The sequence below is a fragment of the Lathamus discolor genome, chromosome 18 (genome assembly GCF_037157495.1).
Source record: "Lathamus discolor isolate bLatDis1 chromosome 18, bLatDis1.hap1, whole genome shotgun sequence".
Taxonomy (NCBI): Eukaryota; Metazoa; Chordata; class Aves; order Psittaciformes; family Psittacidae; genus Lathamus; species Lathamus discolor.
This window is the reverse complement of record NC_088901.1, coordinates 3,327,312-3,340,423: the sequence shown is the minus strand read 5'-3', so window position 1 is coordinate 3,340,423 and position 13,112 is coordinate 3,327,312. Positions and strand designations below refer to the sequence as shown.

The 13,112-nt window shown below is 50.9% G+C and overlaps 1 long non-coding RNA gene across 2 annotated transcripts in view; it reads left to right on the top strand.

Annotated features, from left to right (window-relative positions):
- The window catches only part of LOC136023422 (uncharacterized), a 114,348-nt gene extending 106,545 nt beyond the window's left edge, over positions 1-7,803 (top strand). The window contains exons 5-6 of one of the 2 annotated variants that reach the window (XR_010616583.1): positions 5,813-6,148; positions 6,859-7,803. This is a non-coding gene — a long non-coding RNA (uncharacterized LOC136023422). Of the gene's footprint in view, positions 1-5,812; positions 6,149-6,740 lie in introns of both variants that reach the window. The other variant, XR_010616584.1, reaches the window with a different exon arrangement.
- Positions 7,804-13,112: the final 5,309 nt, after the last annotated feature.

The window sequence follows — 13,112 nt, the reverse complement described above, 5'->3', positions numbered from 1 at the left end:
CCCCTTGTCCTATCACTACAGTTCCTGATTGAAGTGTGTTGCTGATCAAGCAGAGATGCTCAAGGAGCTTGTAAGTGACCCTTCCCTCCCTGCAGCAGTTGTCAGGTTTCACCATCAGAACCATTCACAGCAAGGGGCTGATCTGCGCATATCTCCCCCTTCAGAAACAGGGAAGTGTGAAATGTTTGAAATGAACCTTTTCGGACCTTTTTCAAGTGAAAATATTCTCTCTGAGGGTCAGCGCTAATTTCCATTTAGATGTTTAGCTAGAAAAGAGGAAGCAAACAGGATGGCTGACATCAAAAGAGCCTCCTCTCATGCAGTGATTCGGGCGCTCTGCACGGACCCAGCTGGGAGGGAGGGGTTTTAGCGGTTTCATTTTTCAGTTTCTCTATTGATGGTGCCTCTCTCTGCAGCAATGAGCTGTGCAGAACCAGGGCAGCTGATGGAGCTGGCAAAGCTCCGTGTCTAACCAGGGACGGTGCGAACAGCCCATGTCCCTGTGGGACTCCCTGGAGCAATTGGTGATCTTTCTTCTTTCTCCCACCCATCAGGTCCATGATTGTGGATATCTTGTGGGGGTTTGAGCCATAGAACCATGGAATGGTTTGGATTGGAAAGGACCCTAAAGCTCATCCAGTTCCAACCCCTGCCACGGGCAGGGACCCCTTCCACTGGAGCAGCTTGCTCCAAGCCCCTGTGTCCAACCTGGCCTTGAGCACTGCCAGGGATGGGGCAGCCACAGCTTCTCTGGGCACCCTGTGCCAGCGCCTCAGCACCCTCACAGGGAACAGCTTCTGCCTAAGAGCTCATCTCAGTCTCCCCTCTGGCAATTTGAAGCCTCTTTCAATGGCCTGGAGCACAGAACTGGATCAGGACTGCCGGGGGTATAGGTTAAAGTGAGGAGTGCCGGTCCTGGGTATCACTCACCTTTTCCAAGGGAAAGGCTTTGCAGTTTCCCTACTTGCAGTTAGCCGTTTGGATCACCTCACTGCTTTGGGAAGGTTTCCAGGTCCTCTCAACAGAGCTCTCTGTCCCCAACCGTGTCACCTTCCCTTCTTGGCTTTGCAAGCTGCCTTGTCACGAAGGAGCACGGCTGTCATGGTTGTTCACAGATCAAAAAGCACTCTTTGATGTTAGCTGGAGTTTGAGCCACGAGCTGCATTGAAAATGAGGACCGTGACCTTAAACTGGCACAAGCACCTGCCCAAAACCAAGTGGGGGAATCTGAGCCCAACTCTGATGTCCTTGCAGCAGCCTAAACTGAGAGCAAGTGCCCAGTCTCTGTAGCGGTGGCAGTTTGTGCATCAGCTGAGTAATTGGGTATTTCCATGTAGACTGATCTGGAGCAAGATCATAAAAGAGACCCTGTAAAAGATGCCCAAGTGTTGCTTCCATGGCTTGGACATGAACCCTGAGGGGTGGATCTGGCTGTCTCACCATGATGGAGTCGGGCAATGAGAGGGGGACCCTGGTGCTGTTTGTCACAGGTTCCTTGTGCTGCCTTTGTGCACAGCAGGGTTTTCATCATGTGGCACATCGTGGCCATGAGGCTCAAGCAATCGATGTGGGTAAGATGGGCAGCACACCCCATGGGCATCCTTGGCTGTGTGTGCCAATTGTGGGCAGAGGTTTGTGCTTCACCTCATGCCTCGTGATAGAGGTTTACCAGGGGGTAAATGGGCACCCATTTATAGGCTTTGTCCATGTCTGCCGGGGTGTTTCTTTTTCTGCACTTACTTTGTGTGTGGTGAAGATCTCGGTGCATAATTAAGCACCAGAAGCTTTATGGGACACTTAATCCAAAAGCAGGTGGGAAACCCCATCTCCAACCCCATCCCCAGCTACTTCACCCCATAGACTCATAGGAAGTAGATCTGGAAAGGAATGGTTTACCCTTTAGTGTTTACCAGGCAGTGGCTGAGAACTGAGCAAAGGCCCCAGCATCGCTCCCATGGATCCAGTTTCTAGTTGGTTGTGCCCTTTTCATGGTGGGGCAGTGCCCGGACCCCCCACTGCACCCATTCAGCCTGGATCCACCAAGAAACTGTGAATGTCACCTTGCCTGTGACCAGGGAAGAGAGAGGTTGTATTAGCTGGGGTGTAGGTGCTGTGGATGGAGCTGGCTACCACTGTGCTCCATGAGCATCAGGCCCAAAGGCACCTTGTTCCTGCCTGACCCTTCAGGACCGTCGTAAAGAGCAGGCTTAGGCTGGCGATGGGATGCACTGGAGCCATGTGCTGGGAACTGGTGCATCCCCTCTCCATCAGCTCTGTTATTGATGATTTCAAGGTATTATTATTCCAGCACCTCGATCTGAACAAAATGAGCCTTGAATAAACATAATAGTAAACTCCGTTGTTCAGTGGTGCGATGCCTTGCCTTCAGCAGTCAATTCCCATAAGGAGGCATCTCTTCCCCAGTGTGCTGGATATAAACCTTAAATTTACATCTCCAGTTAAACAGCAGCTTCCAAGACTTCAGTCTCTGGTGACAATGAACAGAAACATCTCCCCCATTAAAAATGTCATCCTTTTTTTGGTTTTGTCTGATGAGAAACTGTGCTGTGCAGGCGTTTTTATAGGCTCCCACAGAGGTGGCCTAGCTGCAGCATTAAATCTTTTGCCACGTCAGGCTGAAAACTCACTGGAGATGATGCTTAAACACCATATCCATTCCCCTGCCATTAACAAACCCTTCCCTGCTGGGTCACAACGGGGAGATTAAACAGGGAGCGAGATGGTGGAGCGCAGCGGGAGGGTCCCCCTGCTGCTGTCACCCACTGCCTGCATGACCAGGAGCAAGTCGTTCTGCCTTTACACCCACAGCCTGGTTTTCTCCCCTCTATGAAATGATGAATGTGCTGGAGCAAGGGCTGTCTCTCTGTGGAGCAGAGCACCCACTCCATGCGATGCCAGCACAGGAACACCAGTGTATTCCAAAAGCACATCATCCAGCAGTGCCTGGCCTCCCTCCCCTCACTGTGGGCAGTGTGAACATGAGCAGAGCAAAAATGCTGTGTTAAAACAACATTGGTTATTGCTGAAACAGAGGAAAAAACCCATAGTACTGCAGAATTAAAGGCTCTTATCCCCCTGAAACTCACCTAGCTTTATGGAGCATAGACAGCAGCCCGGCCACCCACTGCTCTGAGATTCCAGCAATCCAGGAGCACCTGGGGGTAGGGAAGTGAATTAAAGATGAAGTGGCAGCTGGAACTGTGAAGGTCCTGGTTTAATATCATTTTTGGAGTTCTATGCATTTGATCATATGTGCCATGCATGTGGTTATGTCCTTGCATTAGGTAACAGCAGATAACACAGTGATCCTAATCTCCTTCCCACCCCATGCCTTGAAACCTGGCATTCCGCATCGGCAACACAGCCCCGGCTTATCTGCTCTCCAGTGGCTTCCTCCGGAGCTCTCACCAGCGGCTCTCGTTATTTAGATGTTGCCAAGATTAGTGCAGATGGAAATGAGTGTCTGCTGGCAGCCCATGCTGCCTGCAAGGTGTGAGGCTGGAGATAGCCCCGGTGCTGGGGCTGGAGGCAAGCTCCTGCCATCTGCAAGCTGCAGATGCTCTCAATGGGATTATAAGGACAGGGGCAAGGTGGGGATAGCCAAGAGTGCCTCCAAAGACAATGTCTGGAAGAGCAGCATTCCTGGGTGACTCCCGAGGGGAGATTGCCTAACCCTGCAAGAGGATCGCATTCTGCAGGTAAGAGCCTCTTGTCCAGGACTTCAAAGCACTGAAAAGCTACAAGCGCTTTTTCTTTTCCCCACATCTCACCTGGGATTCTGGCACTGGAGCAGTGCTGTGGCAGTACTGCAGCAAGGGCAGGACCTCCTTTAGTGGTCATAACAGGACATGTTCATTGTGCCTGTCCCACTTGGGGTACCACGACATCCCAGGTGATCCTGTCCCATCACAAGGAGACTTTGGCAATGATTCAGCCTGGAGAAGAGAAGGCTCCTGAAGGGGAGACCTTAGAGCAGCTCCAGTGCCTAAAGGGGTTGCAGGAAACCTGGAGAGGGGCTTTGGACCAGGGCCTGTAGGGACAGGACAAAGGGTGATGGGTTCAAACTGAAACAGGGGAAGTTCAGGTTAGGTCTAAGGCTCTTCCCTGTGAGGGTGCTGAGGCGCTGGCACAGGGTGCCCAGAGAAGCTGTGGCTGCCCCATCCCTGGCAGTGCTCAAGGCCAGGTTGGACACAGGGGCTTGGAGCAAGCTGCTCCAGTGGAAGGGGTCCCTGCTGTGGCAGGGTTGGAGCTGGATGGGCTTTAAGGTCCCTTCCAACACAAACCAGGCTGTGGTTCTGTGTCATGGAGGAACCTGCACTGGAGGGCACCAGTTTGCTGCCCACCAGCTAAAGGCTACTTGAGCTCCAGGCAGGTGTGGGAGCTCTGCCCATCACCAGACCTTGTCTGTCCCTTCCGCAGCCAAAAGCAGCTCTCTCTCCAGCTGAAGGAGGGATGATCTTTCTCGCTCTCAGGCACAAAGGGTAGCAGGATTCTGGTATTTATGTATCGCTTTTCCCTGCTGGCATTTAATGGACGTTTTAGTAGCACAAATAGAAAGTGCTGCATATTCATCTTCCATGTCACAGGCATTGAGATGAAGAGGAGTGAAGGGAGAAGCGCCTCGGGCTCATTGTACCAATCTTGTCCTCAGCAGCAATCTCGAAGATGAAGAATAACTTAATTACCACATATCATTGCGTTTCCTTTATTTCCTCTTTGTTGCTCTCTGGCGATGCCTGTGCCCACACTCTGGCACATGAGCAGCAGCAGATGACTGCTTCATTAAAATGCCTGGTGGACTCCTGATCGCTGACCCTCTTAGAGCTCCTGTGGAGGAGGAGAGGGGTGATAAAATATGGGCTGTATCTAGACAGAAAAAGGAGTGAAACCCATTGCACTGTCAGAGGTGTTGGCTTTGCAGAGCCTGAGATGCAACCGGCCAGTGATGGGCTGGCCTCTGCCGGGGAGCATCTCAGACGAGAACAAGGAGCTCACATGTACATCTTGTCTTGTTCAATTTGCTTTGAGGAGTGCGGGCACTGAGTTCATCTGAACGAGAAAAAGAGCAAACTGAAGCCAGGAAGAGGGATTTTTTTTTCCCAACCCCAGCTCAAATGTGGGATTTGGGGTTGCTCTGCGTAGGTTTTTATTCTGAGCTATGTGGCACAAGCACTTGGGAAGAACTTCTGCCTAAGATCTCACCTCAATCTCCCCTCTTGTCAGTTTGGAGCCTCTTTCAATGGACTGGAGCATAGAGCTGGAGCCAGAGATCAACTCCAAATACCCCCCTTTCCTTCTACAACATGTCATTTTCTTTCTGTCCTTACAAGGGTATAATTGCTGTATTAATTCTCCTAAGTAAGTGCAAGGGAATGAGCTCTCTGCTGCCAGGTACCAGTGAGTTAAAGGAGGCAGCAAGCCGAGCAGAGCATCATTTATGCTTTTTGTCAGCGCCGTTCCCTCTGCGCATCTGGCTTGTTTTAGGTAAATGCATTTTGACCATGCAAGTAATGAAACCTTATCTTCATAGTTGTGGGATAAAAAAGAAACAGCTGTGCTAAATACGCCCTCCGTGAAGAGTCTCTGCAACCAAGGCTCCAAGCAATAAACGTTAAATGGGACAACTCTGTGAGGCCCCAGTCTGCAGTGATTTGGTCAGAAGGATGGGGCCTTGGTGAAATATTGGTCTCATTTTGTAGAGTAATGTGGAGCTGAACAAAGCAAACAGGTAGAGAAGTCTGAACTCAGTGATGCAAGAATAATGGACAAGGGGGCTTTGTGTCTTCCTTAGGAACCTCGGGCTTGGTGGAGTCTTCAGCTGGCGAGCAGGGAATGTGGGAAGAGATTAAACAAATTGGATAGCAACCTGCCCCTGGAGAGCTGCAGTCACAAGAACTGGGGCTGGAGGAGGAACCTGGTGCAGCACGAGGTGCCCAGAGGGCACACAAGCTCCTACACGTGTGATGGGACCCTGCTCCATCCCTCTGATGCTGCCCTTGTCCCACAGGCAATGAGTGACCCACTCCTGCAACCGTCCTGCTCATGAGCACGTGTGAGGCTCAGGACCAGCACCGCATCATGAACTGCTGCACACAGGAAACAGGAACATCAGCCCTGGGGCCAAAAGGTTGGTAAAACACAGACGGGTGGGATGATGTTGTAGTTGTGTGTTATGTTAGTTACTTGGGAGGGAAGGGAAGGGAAGGGAAGGGAAGGGAAGGGAAGGGAAGGGAAGGGAAGGGAAGGGAAGGGAAGGGAAGGGAAGGGGAAGGGAAAGGGAGGGAAAGGGAGGGAAAGGAAGAGGAAAAATAAAGTGCTGTCCTCTCAAACAGACGTGAGTCAGAGCTGGGAAGAGCCCCCCAGGTTGAGATGCTCAAGTTGAGATGCGGGTGTTAATTCTGCTGAGCCCTCACTAGGGGCACTGGCAGCTCGTTTAACCCATTCTCATTGGCAGCTCCGGTGCTGTGTGTGTGCGTGCACAGCAGGGAGGCTCTAATGAGTAATTAATGCCAGCACCGTGTTTGCAAACTGTGGTGGCAAAAGCCCCAGCTATAGAAAGTTGCACAATGGTATCAACGTGCGGCGGGTTTTTGTGCCACACAGGCTCATTGCAGGCAAGCAGAACGCACAAAGCTTTGTTCTGACTTGTCCTCACAGAACAGCAAACTCGGGGCTGCCTTCACGCCACGTGGATAATGGGAAGTGTTCTTTGGAAACAGGGTTAAAAGCATTGTAAGAAGTAGTAAATGTCCCTTTGGATTGTATGCGGGAGAAGAGATGCAGCCTGCGGTTGGTGGGACTTGCTTGCTTGAACTCAAAGTGGCTGTCTTCCAACAGCCAACCTGCCCCTGGGATCTGCCACAGCTCAGGACACCGAGGACAAAGATCTGCTTGATTTATTCCCTTCCGTTCCAGAAGGAAAACAAGGATCCAAAAGCCCTTGTTGGTCACAAATCCTATGCAGAAGTTTGTGTTTTAGGCATTCTTCTGGGAGAAGACACTTTAGGAACTGTTTGGAAGTCAGCAAATGCCATTTTTCACTGCAAATGCTGCTGTAGCCAGAGATGTTCAGGCCATTCAAGCATCTGGGCCAGCCCCCTTCTTGGTTAATGCAGTCCAGACTCTCCAGTGCTGCACCTCATCCAGCACACATTATTACAAGGCAGCTTCCAGGAAGGCATTTAATCTTGGTCTGAAGTCTTTCACGACGTGAAGAATTCCCTGCTTCCCAAAGTCATTTGTTCCACTTTCTCTCCTTTAATTCAATAGCCAGCCAATGCTGGTGACCACGAGCCCCACAGGAGGATCGTGCTGGGGCTGGTGTGGAGCAGGGGCAGGACCAGTTGGAATTCAGCTCATGCTCTGCTGTCGTGGCCATGTTGCTCACACCATGAGCCGTCTGTTTCAAGCATGTTCGTATGAGTGGCTGGGGATGAGGAGGAGGACAATGGCATGTGGGTTGTTCAGCTGATGTGGAACTTTGAAGCACAATCAGATGCAGTCCTGGCTCGCTTCCTAGCCAGAAATCACATCTTGCTGCCCCAGTTCCATGGGCTGCATGTTGCTCTTCCCTTTCCGCATCACTTCTTGCTGTTGTTAGATTGCGTGTCGAGTGGTTTTTAATCCGCATAAAACAACGAGCCAGTGTAAAATATTATGATATGATGAATATGATTTTATGTTGTAGTTACCTCTAGGCATTCACTTTCCAATTTCATGGTGATTGTTATAGTTCTTTTATTCCTTTCATAAAGAAAAACATTTAATGTAAAAATAAAAGGAGTCAGGATGGTTTGGGTGAATTGCAGTGCTTGAGGCTTTCCTGCACATGTGCTTAAACGTATGTCTGAACTTGAATGCAAGAGCCTGCGGAAGAAACTCCTCATCTGAATCCTAGCAAATGCAGTAGGATGACAGCACAGCAGATAATGGAGTGGCTTCAGGTGAGGACATCATTACCCTCATGTTTTGGGCCCATCTGGATGTATCTGCCCAGCCTGGGACATCCTGAAGGGCCAAACTTGTTTGCAGGTGGGATCTTCGCCTCCAAAATTCACTGTTGCCGCAAACCAGGCAGTGATACTGCTGCAACCAGTGCTGTTGGACAGGCTGATGCAGTCTGTACCCATCGCTTTGTATCCTGTGGTGTAAAATCAAGCGGATGTGATTAAATCAGGTACAGAGGGGTGAGGTGGGCTCTGAGGTTTCAGTGGAAGGGTGGCATTAATCAGTCAGGAGCAGGCTCAGCTCATCGACTCTTACACCATCATGAGAGGCTCCATCAGGCCTCTTCCACAGATTTCACTCTGTTGCTTGAAAAACCCATCAGGCTCTAGTGGTGTGATTGCTGATGTATTTTAAACCTTCCAGATCCTGTCTATGGATAACCGAAGGGCTCGAGCCATTTAAAGGGTCCTTTAGAGCCCTTTGCAGTATGGAGGGTGCACACACAAGGGATGATCAGTGGAGTCAGGAGCTGCCCAGCACCTCTAAGGAGTGTGAGGACCAGGCTGTCTCCAGGAGGTGCAGGAGCCAGAGAACCTGCCCTGGAACTATTGGAACAGGCCTGCTCCTTTAGGGGATCATAGAAACCCAGCCTGGTTTGTGTTGGAAGGGACCTTAAAGCTCATCCAGTTCCAACCCCTGTGCAGAGATGCACCTGAGGAGGAAGCTGTGGCTTCAGAACTTCTAAGAGGCTGTCACAGGCAATAATAAGCCTAATACAAAGCCAATTACTGGCTATTTTTAGAAAGCCTTTGACAGCATCCCCTCTTCCAACCCCTGGATATTTATTCATTATATTCTAAATCAGCTCACTTACCCGGAGGTTGATTCACATGGCACAGGCGCATAATGTTATCATCCCAGCATCAGCGATGGCACTTCATACCCGCCTTCATCCCAGCATTATTGACTGGGGGAGGTTGCAGACAGGTCCCAGACTATCAATATCAGCAGTGCCTTTAGTGACAATTAAGCATTAAGTGTGCATTGGGCAGGATGACACAAGCTTTGGCAATATTCAGGTCACTGCAAACTATTGATAGGAAGAAATCCACATGTTCCTGATAGAGCAGGAGCCACCTGGTTGGAAAACAACTTGTCCTGTGCATAAAGGGAGCATCAAAGTGAGAAAAAGACAGTCAGACAGGGTGTGCTTAACAACTGAGACATGGTGGGGCTGTTGCTTCATCGCTCGGCGTGTGCGTTCATGTGCGCTGGTTGCTGAATGGAATGGCCTTGTTTTATCTCTGCTTTGCAGGGGTGTAAGCAGGCAGGGCAGGAACAAGCAGTGGAAAATCAGGCTGCTCAGCACCAAGCACTGCTTCATCCCCCTTCATCATTGGTGAGGCTGCACCTCGAATCCTGTGTTCAGTTCTGGGCTCTTCACTACAAGAGAGACATTGAGGTGCTGGAGCAGGGGCAGAGAGGGGCAATGGAGCTGGTGCAGGGCCTGGAGCACAGCGGTGATGGGGAACGGGTGAGGGACCTGGGGGGTTCAGTCTGGAGCAGAGAAAGCTCAGGGGGGACCTGATGGCTCCCTACAAGTGCCTGACAGGAGGATGGAGCCAGGAGGGGCTGGGCTCTGCTCCCAAGGAACAAGGGATGGGACAAGAGGAACCGGGCTCAAGCTGCACCAGGGCAGGTTTAGATGGGGCTGAGGAACAATTCCTGCCCCAGAGGGTGCTCAGGCATTGGAACAGGCTGCCCAGGGCAGGGCTGCAGGCACCGGCCCTGCAAGTGCTCACACACCGTGGAGGGAAGGCCTCAGTGCCATGGGGCAGTGGTGGCCTTGGCAGTGCTGGGAATGGTTGGACTGGATGAGCTTAAAGGGCTTTTCCAACCCAGCTGATTCTATGATTCTCAGTGAGCTTTGCTCCAGAGGTTGCTTGTATTTGCCTCACTTGGGCCAGGACTAAGGTACAAAGTCCTGACGAGGTGCACAGAGCCATGTGTGACCTCCTCCAAACTCCATTTACTCTTGATTTTTAAAAGCTTTGAGGCCCAGGGCCAATTTCAGGCATGATGCTCTATGTATGTGGCATAAAGCTAAGACTGCCCTTACACTCTCCCCATTTAGAGGCTATTTTAAGCTTGGAGTTATTTTAACTCGCACCTTTTCTTTGGTGCATAAATTACTCTTATTTAGAATGCTTTATGCATCAGCACACACCGGGTGTAAGGAGACGCTCTAAATCATGCTGCCTTACACAGTACTGCTGAATTTGCCCCCTGGCATCCCATGTTGCTGTGAGCATCATGGCTAAGAGGATCAATACGTGATTATAGAATCATAGAATAGTTAGGGTTGGGAAGGACCTCAAGATCATCCAGTTCCAACCCCCCTGCCATGGACAAGGACACCTCACACTAAACCATCCCACACAAGGCTTCATCCAACCCGGCCTTGAACACCGCCAGGGATGGAGCACTTCTCACCCCTTCTCTGCTCTTCTGACCAATGTGAATAGTTTGCGATGTCCTGAGAGTTTGTCCCTGGGTTTGGTAGGGATGGAGCAGAGCCCACTGAAGCTGCCATCAGTTGGGTTGCCAAGGGAAGCATGGAGGTGTCAACGGAGGCTGTACCATCACCCAGCCACCATGGGCTTCACAAGCATCCTTCCTGAGAAGGGGACAGGGGGGGAGCTGCTGGGGGTGTGAACCAGGCTGGGGCATGGTTCTGCTGCAGGAGAAAGCCTCCAGATGGAGCAGCTGGTATGAGCCATGCCAAGCGGGATTTACTAGCTCAGGAATGCCTTAGCATGGGCCTCTGCTCAACAGAAACTGCTCGTCATCAGAGCTTTCCACTCCCTGCTTGCACCAGCAAAGCACAAACCAGACCAGCAACTCCAGTAACCAGGGTACGATAACAGCTCAGCCTGTCTGGTGCCAAGCAATGCGATGCTCAGAAGCTGCTTACAGCAAGCATGAACATCTGATGCAAGGCTGGGAAATGAGACAGAATTGCCTGTAAGTGCCAGCAGCGTTATGGTGGGAATTGGAAGAGGGAGGTGGATGGAATGTGCAGGGAAAGAGGAGGCAGCTTTGTAACGCGTTGCTGCCATCCCTTGCGGTGCAGCCACCCCATGCACTGAACCCTCTGTGGTACCTGGCTCTCAGTGTGTCGGGATTGCTGCCAGAAGAGACATCATTTATTGTTATAGGGATGCAGCAGAGATATCAGGGATGAGCCTCTTGTGATGGTTTGGTTCCTGCAGGCTCTTCTGCTGGGCAGGAGATGAGGGCTGAGGTGGGCTGCCCTGTGCTGGAGCATTCACCCCAGCCTTTTTGATGCTTTGCCCTTGCCAACAAAGCTCCTCACGACCTTGGCCAAGTTAATGAACCTTTCCAGCCCTGCCTGCATAAATACAGGAACAAATGACGTGTGATGCCCTTTAGTGTAAGGATCTGTAACCCTGTTTTCCCACCTGGGTGCCCAAGTTACATGCTCCATCTCTCCAGCTCAGTTAATACTTAACCTCTCCTTTGGAGAGGTCTAGAGAGCCACAGCCCTAAGTGTCCATAAGCAGGAAGGCCTGGACACAACCAGCTCAGGCAATGACCCAGCAGGAGCCTAACTGCCTTCTTACACTGCTGTTTGCAGTATATGGAGGGATTTCTGTTCAAATCCCAATTTCATGGCATGTAGGAGGGTGCTCCTGGGGGTTGTAGGGCAGCGATGCTGCATGCCTGTGCCTATAGGTGGTGGTGATCTCAGTGAGGTTTGGTGGATTCCCCTATTACTGCTCCATCACTAACCCAGAACAGGGTGGGAAGGTTAAAGTCGATCTCAAGGTGTATTTGCAAACAAGAGGTGCATTAGGCTTAAAGTTGCAGTAAAAGCAAAACCAGTAATGGCTTTTAATGCAGGGCATGTGTCTCCAAAGAAGCTTCGAGCTGATTCCACGCTAAAACTTCCTTTAAAACCCAGTTGCTTTGTGTTCACTTCTCTTTTTGCATTCACTAATTAAAATGTAGCTAGCTGAGCCACATTGATTAACTCTCCCCTTCAATGTGCATCTTACCTTAAGGTGAGGAGAAAGGCCCATTCTAAAGGTCCAACTTGGTCCTTCCCAAGGCCAAATCCCTATTAGTCCTCCTGGATCAAGCCCCGAGGGTTTGACCCCAGGCTCAGTCCTTTATGCCTGGGCTTGTTTAATTCAGTGTGACAATTCCCAGGCACTCCAATGGACTTTGGCTTGAGCCCCATCACTGCTGCAAGCACTGCTCGACTCTCCCCCAGCTGTAATGCAAGTTTTAATGTCGAATATGAACGTGAAAGTTCCCTTTGAGCCGTTTCAAGTGGAATTATTACCAGCCCCATGGAGGACTGACAGGTTAACAGTGCGACAATTAAAAAGAAAGGTTAAATACATTTTCTCTTCAGACCAACTGCTGTTGCCTGAGCCTAATAAATCCACCCGGAGATGGTTTGTGCCGACTGCAAGGGGCCGTGGGTCAGCTTTCCGAGGTTGGGGTTTTTCGGGCATCACCACACTTCCCAGGCAGCTACAGGTTGCAGGCTGAATTTAGCGAAAAGAGGCTTCTTCCGAAGAGTTCTGGGAATCGAGTGAGAAAGGAAGAAACCAAGTTGGAACATGAAGAGAAAGCAAAACCTGTTGGATGTGGGATTTTAAACATCCGGCCTCACAGGTTGCATCTTAAATGCTTTCTTCTTTGCTGTTGTGATGGCTTTGAAAGCAGGTGCTGAAAGCAGCGGAAATTATAGACTCCTAGAACGGTTTGGGTTGGAAAGGACCTCAAGATCATCTTGTTCCTGCCACGGGCAGGGACCCCTTCCACTGGAGCAGCTTGCTCCAAGCCCCTGTGTCCAGCCTGGCCTTGAGCACTGCCAGGGATGGGGCAGCCACAGCTTCTCTGGGCACCCTGTGCCAGCGCCTCAGCACCCTCGCAGGGAAGAGCTTCTGCCTTATCTCCAACCTGAACTTCCCCTGTTTCAGTCTGAACCCATCACCCCTTGTCCTCTCCCTACAGTCCCTGATGCAGAGCTCCCCTCCAGCATCCTTGTAGCCCCCTTCAGACACTGGAAGCTGCTCTGAGGTCTCCACGCAGCTTCTCTTCTCCAGGCT